At 35.0% G+C, this 11,146-nt stretch overlaps 1 protein-coding gene across 1 annotated transcript in view; it reads right to left on the reverse strand.

The window, feature by feature from the left end:
- DLC1 (DLC1 Rho GTPase activating protein) overlaps positions 1-10,911 on the reverse strand; it is a 424,170-nt gene extending 413,259 nt beyond the window's left edge. The window contains 1 exon segment of the mRNA XM_031669361.1: positions 10,146-10,911. The gene's annotated coding sequence lies outside the window, so the exon portion shown is untranslated.
- Between the last annotated feature and the right edge of the window lie 235 nt (positions 10,912-11,146).

The following is an 11,146-nucleotide window of genomic DNA, read 5'->3' on the forward strand; positions in this document are numbered from 1 at the left end:
TCAGGTGATCCGCCTGCCTCGGCTTCCAAAAGTGCTGGGATTACAGGCATGAGTCACCATGCCCAGCCCTCAGAGAACATTAAGAGAAGAAATTTTTCAAAGAAAACAGTTTTAGCGTGCGTCCCAGAACAAATGATTCAAGTCTTCAGATTGAAGGGAACTCATGAGGATGCAATGGTACCAGAAAGAAAAATTGACCACGTAAGAAATATCGTTGTGAATTTTCAGATTTAGGAGACAAGCAAATGGTTCTAAATGTAATCAGAGAAAGAGAAAAAGAGATTATGCATTAGGAGTTGGGAATCAATGGTATCAGATTTCTCAAAAGTAACAGTGCAGAGAAGATGACAGGCAAATATGACTTCAAAATGTGGATGGGAAATTATGTCGGCCTTAAAATTATGTGATAAGTCTTAGTTTTATTTTTAACCTCTTCTCAAAAGCTACTGAAGAGATAGCTACCCCCAAATTAAAAAATAAACACAGCAGGAAAGACATGACAAAAGGAAGCCAAGAATTCAGCACAAGTGAGGATGGAACAGAATTTTCAGGATAAAAGTTGTGTACCAAGTCCATGGGTAAATCATTTCAGATAAATCCTGAAGTTCTCTCTGGGAGATGTCTCTTAAAAAAGGGAAATAATCAATTATATATGACATATTGAGAGGAATTTTATAATAATGTCAAGCAATTTGGATGGAAGAATTATTAATAGTTATTGAGAACATTAGGGATATCAATTATCAACCCCAGGAAAAATGGTTTTACAAGAAGGAAAATATAAGTATAGCACACTCCATAAGTTGTGGCTATTTTTTTTCATGTAGTCAAAATAATGCAAATAGTAAACATTAAATTAACCAAAACATTTGAAGCAATGATTTTCAGTGCATAGGATTCTGTAAGGAGTGAGGTTAGGGACAGCAGGGAAAATAATTTAAGGGAGATAGTCACTTTCTATAGCAGGAAGTTAAGAGATAATGTCTAAAATAGAAAAAAAAATCATAGTACAATCATATTGTTTAGAAATGCAGAGTTAAATATCAGCAGACATAGCTAAAAATAATTTAAAGTATTATGATTTTGTGGGCCATTTGCTAAGAAAGTTTTATCTCTGGATTTCAGAATTCATGCTAAAAATATTTTAAATTTTTAAATGTTCTACAGCAGTAATTAAAGTAATTAAAAATAAACATGACTGCAGTTCTACAATATGTCCGGCGGGACCAAACCATTTCTTTTGCCCCTTCCCACTCCCCACACCATCCCCTCGCAATTACACAAACACCAGTCTCATGTATGTAGCAAAGAAAAGGTGCCAGTTTGAATATTTATGTCACCAATATCAGTGCAATTTCTATGAGATTCTTAGGTCAGTTCCTTCAGAGTGTCCTTTCCTTCCCCTACTCTCCTGGGGAATTCCTGAAATTTGGAACAGGTATTCTTAGGAATTGTCTAAGCCATAGTTTTCCTAAAATGTTATTTGAATAGAAGTTTAAGATACATAAAATAGCATATAAATAGCATTACATTAGCAAATGCACATGAATGGGAATTCTCACTCAAATTCCCACTTTTCCTGAATACCTCACTCACAGTACTTGGAAAGATAGCAACTTTTGTATTCATCCCATCAAATGCAGGTATCTTGTTTTGTCCTTTGAGAATACGTGTGATATATATAAATGTGTGTGTGTATATATATATTTACAGATAATTTATTTATATATTTATATATTATCTATAAATATATATATACACACACACATATATACACATATGTATACAGATACATGCACACATAAATATGTATATGTAAACACGCATACACGCATATAAATGAACACGCTATTGACTTCTGGGTTGTGAGTGTGTGTGTGTGTATACATATATATATCAATATAAATAAGTGAAGGCATGATTGACTCTAGGATATTCTATTAAATATCCTGAATATTTAATGGAAGGGAAAATAAAGACATAACGGTACAGCCACTTTACTTTTCTTTTTTACTTTTTCCTTAGATAGCTAGAATTACTTCTGGTTTCCCTTAGAGTTTTTCATCCTGATTAGCCATCGCCTGTTAAATTTCTAGGTCACGTTCTCGGCCACCTACTGCTTTAAACACATACACATACGGACACACACACACAGACACATACACACATATGTATATATATACACACATATATACACACAGACATATACACACAAATATATATGTGTGCATATGTATGTATATAAATATACACACACATATAAAAACAGTTATCACATAGCATGTGCTTAGTCACTGTGGAAAGAAAGAGAAGATATAAGGAAAATAATCTCATGTTAATTAAACATAACTTATACTTTCTAAAATGCTCTCTTGGCATATGAACCAAGAAGAAGACACCTCTACATTTGGCGCATTTTGTTGCTATGTGGTGAGGGTCACCTTGGTAAGATGCATACACTGGAAACCTGAACATCCTCTAATGATATGAAATCTTACTGTATCTTAACCTACTCTTGGGGAGTCACACTTGTACATCATATGTGCCCCCAAAACACTTACTGAATTGAATTAGGCAACTAGAAAAGACAATCAACAACCTGTGAACAGACATGATCACAGGACCACAACTTAATGTAGTTCTTCAACTCAAAGTAAATCTTCATTACAAAGAGCATTTGTGGAAGCCAAAATGAAACCCATTTTCTTAATGATAATGTCAAAAAACAAATTACCAAGCAAACTACATTGTGTACATTTGGGCACCTTCCCACTGGCACACAGCTCAATGATCGATGAAGAAGGATGCTCTTTATTGCCAAACTGAACTGACATGTGCTTAGGAGCAGCAAGAAAGCCCAGGGAAGACATTATGTTTCTTAATTCCTTTATGTAAAGTCACAAACAAATAGCAAAAACCTTAAGATCACATTTTTAAAAAGCATTTCTATGAGTCTAGTCCAGACAGTCAACTTTCAATAAAAAACAAGTAGTGTTTTTCCTTTAAAATATTCATGTTACCTAATCTAAATTAGACAAGACTAGAATTAGACTGTGGGTGGATAAACCTTTAATAACATAATGAAGAATTTACCTCCATACGATTTCATGCAGATTGCCTTTCTTTAGTAGCAATATGTGTTTTAATCCCACACAAAATCATTATTCATCTACTTTTACATACTTTGTTTAATGCTGGAATTTACTTGTTATACCTCATTACATGTTAGTGGAAAACATGAATCCCTGTTAAAATTTTTATTGGCAAATTGCTTTATGAAGATTAAAATATTATATATGAAATAGCTTCCATGTCTTTTGATGTTTGGAAAGCATCAAAAACTTTACTAAATTAAAGAATAAGTCATCTATAATGAGCCGAGTAAGGGGAATAAGGAGTATATCACTTTTTCCAAAAGACACATCCAACGTTCCATCAATTTTGGTCTTTAGAAGATAAATGAAGAAATAGGTACCCAACTGAAAAATATTATTTTATTGTTGACCAAGTTTTAGGTATATCTGAGTTTTTACTGAACTTAAAATACTTTTTTTTTTTTTTTTCTCATTCTTAGCCCTCAGTGATTCAGGCAAATTTGAAAGTTAACTCTTTCAATCCACTAGAAGTCAGCTCCTGAGAAAAGAGCAGGGTGTTGCAAAATTGCAAGCTATTATTTCAGTGGTGCTCTATTTTTATATCCAGGTTGCTGCTATTTAATGTCACTTCCAGTAGTGTCTAATTTTCTTGCAGAGGAGACCAGATACTGGCAGCGTTTGACTTACCACCCACTTTATGGCTCAAGTCAGCCAGATTTGGAGATTCTTTTAACATTTTCTTAAGCAACACACATGTAATTTGAGGAAACTGGGAATATTTTATGATATTTTCCTGATATCACTGAGATCTTTCTGGGGATATTGGTTTCTAGGAGATACCAGAATTAACACAGCCATGAGGGACAATATTGCTTTATGGATGTAGTAATTTCTAAGTATCTATGTTTTATTTGGATCTCCATGTTTTATTTTTTTTTAAGTATGCAATCTTCTTAATAGTAGTGTTTGATTCTATATAGAATAATTTGGGCATTTACAAATACATTGTACCTTAGATTAATTCTGCAAATAAATTCATTAATGAATAATTATCTTTTTGGGCACAATATTTCTTTTCTGTAGAATCTCTTACAATAAAGAAAAGTATTGCCTTTCCTCTGAGCTTGTTTCACTTGAAATTTTTCATGTAACAGGAAGTAGCTTAGGGTTAAATTTGGTGTTAAATGTGTGGCTGACCTTTTTATTATTGATGGCAAAGCAGTATGATTGAAATGTGGTTTGCCTTATTATAAAAAGATATTTTTATTCAACAAGGAACACAGATTATAATGTTTTATCATCATCATGGTGAGATGTGGTTTTGTTTAAGTGGTCACTTTATTTTTAGCTTTGCTATCATTTCTAAGAACACTCCAACAGTAGACACAGTAATCACTAAGTATAAATAACAGATATAGCTACATCAACACAGGTGCTCAGATAGCAAGTTGACAGTAGGGAATTACATTTTTAGTCATTCCATAAGCACAATTTTCACTGAAATTAGGAACAAGATGTCATTAGGGACTTAATTACTTCTGTGAGCTTGGTATCCTACTTGGGCCTCTGCTATCAACTTTTATCTTCCATACATTTCTTTTTTTTTTTTTTTTGGAGACGGAGTCTCGCTCCGTCGCCCAGGCTGGAGTGCAGTGGCCGGATCTCAGCTCACTGCAAGCTCCGCCTCCCGGGTTTACGCCATTCTCCTGCCTCAGCCTCCCAAGTAGCTGGGACTACAGGCGCCCCCCACCTCGCCCAGCTAGTTTTTTGTATTTTTTAGTAGAGACGGGGTTTCACCGTGTTAGCCAGGATGGTCTCGATCTCCTGACCTCGTGATCCGCCCGTCTCGGCCTCCCAAAGTGCTGGGATTACAGGCTTGAGCCACCGCGCCCGGCCGTCTTCCATACATTTCTATCATCTCATCTTAATTTTGTCATCTAACTGTAAATGTTTGAGCTTATTTTTATCAACAAGTGTTTTTCTTAATACCTAAGAAATATTAAGTGCATTAGAAACTTACAATGACAATTATAATAGTAAAAGAAAACCCTTCAATTAATTAAGCACTTATTATGGACTAAGTACTGTATTTGGTGTGTTACTTAGAAGCTATCTCCTTTAGTAGTAATACAAATATTGTATGAAACAGATACCATTATTGCTCTAATTTGATAGGGAAGAACTTTGGCAGGACTAAGTAACTAGCTCAGTGTCAAATTCATACTGGTGGGCAGGAATTCTCTCCCATTTTTGTAAGGGTATCTGTGAAATAACTTTTTTTTTTTTCCCCCTGGTGATTAGGGTTAGTTACCTAAATTCTACATACCTCAGTTTTCTCAGTTCTATGATGGGAATGAAAAAACTGTTGAGAGGAAAATGATAATGAGTTAATAATAATGAGATTATAATATATGTAGAACACTTAGTCCATGGCACATTTCAAGCACTCACTAGATGTAAAGTCACTTGGTCATGATGGTGGTGATGGTGATAATGATGATGACTCCTTTAGCTTTCGACTGATCTTAGCTGCAGAATCCAGGGCTGAGTATGAGCTGAAACTATCTCTTTCTTCTATGTCCGTGATATTTCAATAGAGATGAGCGATTAGAACAAAATGTGAGTGAAACACAACTATTCTTTATTCTTTTTTTTTTTTTTTTCTGAGATGAAGTTTTGCTCTTGTTGCCCAGTCTGGAGTGCAATGGCGCAGTCTTGGCTCACTGCAACCTCCGCCTCCCAGACTCAAGTGATCTCCTGCCTCAGCCTCCCGAGTAGCTGGGATTACAGGTGCCTGCTATCACACCTGGCTAAAGTTTTTGTATTTTCAGTAGAGACAGGGTTTCACCATGTTGGTCAGGCTGGTCTCGAATTCTTGACCTCCAGTGAGCCGACCACCTCGGCCTCCCATATTCTTTCTTGATGAATTGACCTATGCCTTTTTAAACGAGGACTTGTTGATTGTACTGTATGCAAAACAATTTGCACATACCAAGTCTCATCTGATGCTCAACATGAACTGGAAATCCCATAGTTTACTAATAAAAAGCAGACACTCAAAGTAGTTATGGGGCAAGCATCAAATCACAGAGCTTCAAGTGGTCAAGAGGAAATCAGAGCCAGTTTTCTGACTTTGCCCATTATTTTTTTCAGTACACCACCCCATTTAAATTGTGGAAAATTCGCTAGTGCTCTGTGCTCACTGGCCTCATGTAACTTTTAATTTCAAACCATTTCTGGATGCCTATGCTTCCTTCTGGTGCTTAATGAACTTGAAATGTCATCTAATGAGAGTGTTGTTAACCTCTGGCCTCAGGCTCTGATGACTCTTTCCAACCTCTTACTTTCCTTCCCCTTTAAAAATTATTATTCTATTATTACAGGGTGTCTGGAAAATAAGAAAGAAGTCCAACTCCCACACATTACCATTCCTCAACCCTGGTTTTCCTTTTTTTTTTTTTCCTTCGCTTTTCCTACCATTCATTTCACAAACATTTGTTGACAAATAAGCGTTGATAATTCCTGACATGCTAATTATTTTGCTAATTGCTGGGAATAAAAGAAACACTAATTGAGTATCTAAACTTGCTGTTTGATCTTCCTACTTCCTTTCTATCTCATTTCCATTAACAGGGCTGATTTTTTCTCTGAATTATTTGAATTGCATTCTAAAACACTTTGTTATTTCAAGCTAATACGGAAACAACCTTTTCACACATACAATTGTCTTTTCCATCCATTTATCTCAATTAATGAGCAAGTTCATAAGCATGCTGTTTATATTATCTTTCAGATTTTTTTTGGCATTGAAGTCACTGTTTAATCTTTTAAAGTTCATTTACATACTCTGTAATCCACTGAATCAAAACTAACAATCTTTTTAAACGGGGTCTCAAGATCCTCGTTTATTCATTATTATTCTGTTTAACTTTCTTAAAAATTGCCCATTTATTTCTCAAAACTCTATAAACTATCAGTTTAAAGCCAAAACAGAACCATAGAAGTAAACACTGTATTTCTCTATCACACCAAAGTCAATCAAGAGTCATTCTTCTCTGTAACTCTGTTTGGTCTATGTTGTTTATGCAAGGCGCTTATCTTTCGTGTGGGGAAGGCAGGCCCAATATTCACACTACTTCCCTCAAATCTGAAAGTTTTCGGTGTTCCCTTGTCCTCTTCCAATTCTCATGTGTAATTCTTGACATGTCTCTGTTTTGATAATAACATCCTTGATCTAGATCTTGGTCATTTGGAACTTTGCCATACTGTAATAGTTTTTAAAGAGTGATTCTCATATAACACTGGCATCACTCATTTTTCAAGAGGAAACCAATAAAATACAAACAGAAGATGAGTTTCAAATGATCCATTTTTGACCTATTTTAAGCCGGTAAGATCTAAACCTCTATGAATAAGATTAAACCATCCCATAAGTATTTGTAGTGAGTTATACAGTATGCGTAGGTATAGACAGAGACAGAAAAATTCTCTTTTTAAAATTATAATGCCCTTATGAAGAAAATGAAGTGATGTGCTCTTTTTCACTAGGCCTTCTAGGAATCATGCAGTCAGCTATAAGAGCCACCACTTCATTCCACTTATTTCCCATTCCAATAATGTAGAGTGTGGTGACATTGAAAGGAAGTGTTGAATAGTGTATCTTTTAAGTAGAAATAACATCAGGAAACTCAATCTGGTCATGAAAATGGAAAAAAAGAGCATCATGACACATTCTCTCTAAAGAAATGGCAGCTACTAGAAATGGAATGTGTTATGTTTATGAGAAAGGGTCTTGTCTCAGAAGGTATACTGCTTCAGCACACACAGCAACAAATATTGTCATTTATGAAGTATGATGCAGGTGAAATAGCCAATGCTCCCATTTTATACCACATTGCTCAGACATTTATTTATATACTATAAAAATTCTGCATTCTACAACTGAATGACTTTGTAGAAGGCTTAGAGTAGATGTACAAATCAATTAAGGGATTGAAAACATGCTGGAGAAATGTAAACTTTTTTTAATATATCAACTTAGGCTTTTTATATATTTAGTGAAATAGAACATAGAATTGGAAATAAGCTACAGCAACAATGATTTAGGCTAGTTAGAAGAAACGATGTCTGGTGGGGGGGTTACTGTAAAATTGCCTCTGAAAGTCATTGGTTGGGATAGTTTTATTATGATCATTTGAGTACAAGGATATAAATTAGAAAAGTTATTTTCTAGCCCTATTTTTAAAGAAACACCAGATTAATATAATTATTAGCATATGGATTGATTTTGACATAAATATCAAATATAATAAAATAGTCATAAAGCAAGTTACGACTGTAAAGTGTTTGTTGTAGGCATACTAATTTGATTTTTTTTTAAAGTTATGATTTTTTTCCCATATAAGTAACACTGTGACAGCTTTACTCTTTTTTTTTTTTTTTAAAAAAAGAGGATCTCCAATTTTCTGTCTGTAAAGCACCCTTCTACTGGACATGTTCATACTTCATTATGCATAATTATTATTGGAGGGCAGGATGATGGGATAAAAAGATACATGAATTATGAATCAGGGCACTGTGGCTCTGCTGTCATCTGCTAGCTAGAGGTGTGACCTTGGACAGGTCACTTTTAAATCCCATTTCTCAGCTTCTTGTAGGCAAGCTCAAGACAGTGTTAGAGGAGACGCTCTCTTACGTTCTTTCCTTCCCTGAAATTCCATTTGGAGATTTTAATTAAATCATAATTTAGGTAAGTCAGTATTTTATCTTTCACATATATAAAAAGTAGATTCTTTTTCTCATATTTAAGGAGTTTTAACACAAATTGTCACTGAATAGTTAAAATGTATCAATATAAGTTATTCTAGTATAAAATTTGAGAATAGCTAATATAGCAGATGGTCACCTTGTACTAAATAAAAACTTATAAAGAAAACACTTACTTGATTTCTTATGATTCAACTGTCAAAATAGCTCTCCATCTTTCACTTAGTATATTTTGTGTTCATCTAATAGATTTGAAAATGTACATGAATATTTCTTCCCTTTATGTACCATTTTATTTCTGGAAAACGATGATTTTTATTATAAATATTCAGAAATATAACAGTATCTTATGCATTATAAGTCCATACTTTTTCAGTCATTACTAAAGTTCTTTCCTAATATATTGTACATTTAAACATTTAAGATTACCTTAAAGAGACTACAGTCAGGTGGAAATGTAATTTTACGATTACATAAAGTAAGGACACAAACAGTTTCCATATGACTGAAGTGATTTCTGACTGCCTTAAAAGAGTTATAATGAGTGTCAGTGTCATTGAGATTGACTTCAGGTATTCAAAATATTACACAAAATGTGACCTAAGCAGTGAATCCAAGAAAATTAATGTAAACTAAATTCGATTCCGACACTTAAATTTCCAAAACTCAGATTAAATACTACTTAGGAGAGAAATAATTCCTGAAATTTCACATGTTTACTTTTTTAAAAAAATGAACCTTTTAAGCTGTACAGGAGAAGCTTGACATATGGTTGAAACTGGCTTGGGTAAAATAATAAGAAATTCAATCTTCGTAGTTTTAAATGAGACACAAAATACTCTTTGGAGACTGATTATTAAGCAAAAGTCACTCGGGTGCTTTCTACTCTCCCTCTTGGCACAGGAAGGTAGGGTAGGAATTCATTTACACCTCACACTGATGTGTGAGAAAATGTATTTGTTTCACGTTGTGCCAAGAAATAGGAAAACTGATCTGACAGCTCAATTAATAAATAAGTTAAACATAAAAAGGGATAAAAATAAAATCTTACTTTATGGAGGAAAACAGTTAAATCTATATGGAGTCTATTTTAGAACTGACAGTTTGCTAAAACGAATTGACTCACAATTTTCTACTTATCAAACATTTTCCACTTCTGATTTTATGGCTTTGCTCTAAAACCTAGGAAGTCACCAACTCAGGGCAAGATGCTAACATTTATCTCAATCTTTCTCTCTCTTCAAAGACCGCCTCAAAGCATAAAGATAGTCCATAGCGTCTTACCTAGACAACGAGGAGCTGAAACGCCAAGGCATGACACTGCTCAACACTCAGGCTAGGAAAGAAGTCCGTCCCCGTTGGTTTCTCCAAAATCTAAGTTCCCATTTCGTGGTTGAGATCATGGCTCTATTCTGAGCAGTTTCACGCAGTGTGTGATTCTAACGAAAACACCCTCTGCAGCTGGAGGGAGCCTTAGCTAAGGCAGGATTCTGTCAAGGCATTCCTAGTGACTTCTGTCTACTAAATTCAGACTGAGGTTTTGCAAAAGGGGCCTCCACAACCAGGCCCAGATTGCCTGGAAAGTATTTCCTGCCTCTGAGGAGTGTGCATGCGAGAAAGGCTGTACGAAGAGAGGGGAGGAGGGGAGAGCCCAGCCGCCTGGGCGTTTTAGGAGTTCTGATTTTACACAGAACTCAAGTGAGTTTTGTCAGAGCTCTTGAGGTGATTAGCTGGAGAGTCATAAAGTCCTAGAGCTTTTTCTATCCCACACTGCTTATGAAAAAGAAAGAAAAAAAGAAAACATAGTTCTCTCTCCATCCACAACCTTTCCACTATATTAAATGTATATGCACAGCTTAATCAAAATGCCTTTGCTTGCTCTCATTTCAAAAGATCTTTTAAGAGAGCAAGATGAATTTAGCCTTAATACCATAATTCTTCTAAATGATAAAACCTTTTTTGAACGTGACTTGAAATTGGAAATGCTGCAGCTTTTCATTTGTCCCTGAGACCATCTGTAAGTAAAATCCCAAGCATCCAGTTAATAGAACGATTTCTTCCAGATCTCTCTGATCACAAGAATCCTTCACAGAATTAAAATAGTTTGTGTTATGGCAAATGCAGCAGCACATTACCTCTAGTCAGAATCCTCCAGTTACAAAAATCCAGTGCTGGAGCAGAAGACAGGCTCCATCTTGATCGTATTAGAGTCTTGCTGACATTAAACACTTACAACTGCTTCCATCTAGCATGGCAGCATTCCTGAATCACATCTCTAAAGCCGC

Source organism: Papio anubis, chromosome 8 (assembly GCF_008728515.1).
Source record: "Papio anubis isolate 15944 chromosome 8, Panubis1.0, whole genome shotgun sequence".
In the NCBI taxonomy this organism is placed as follows: Eukaryota; Metazoa; Chordata; class Mammalia; order Primates; family Cercopithecidae; genus Papio; species Papio anubis.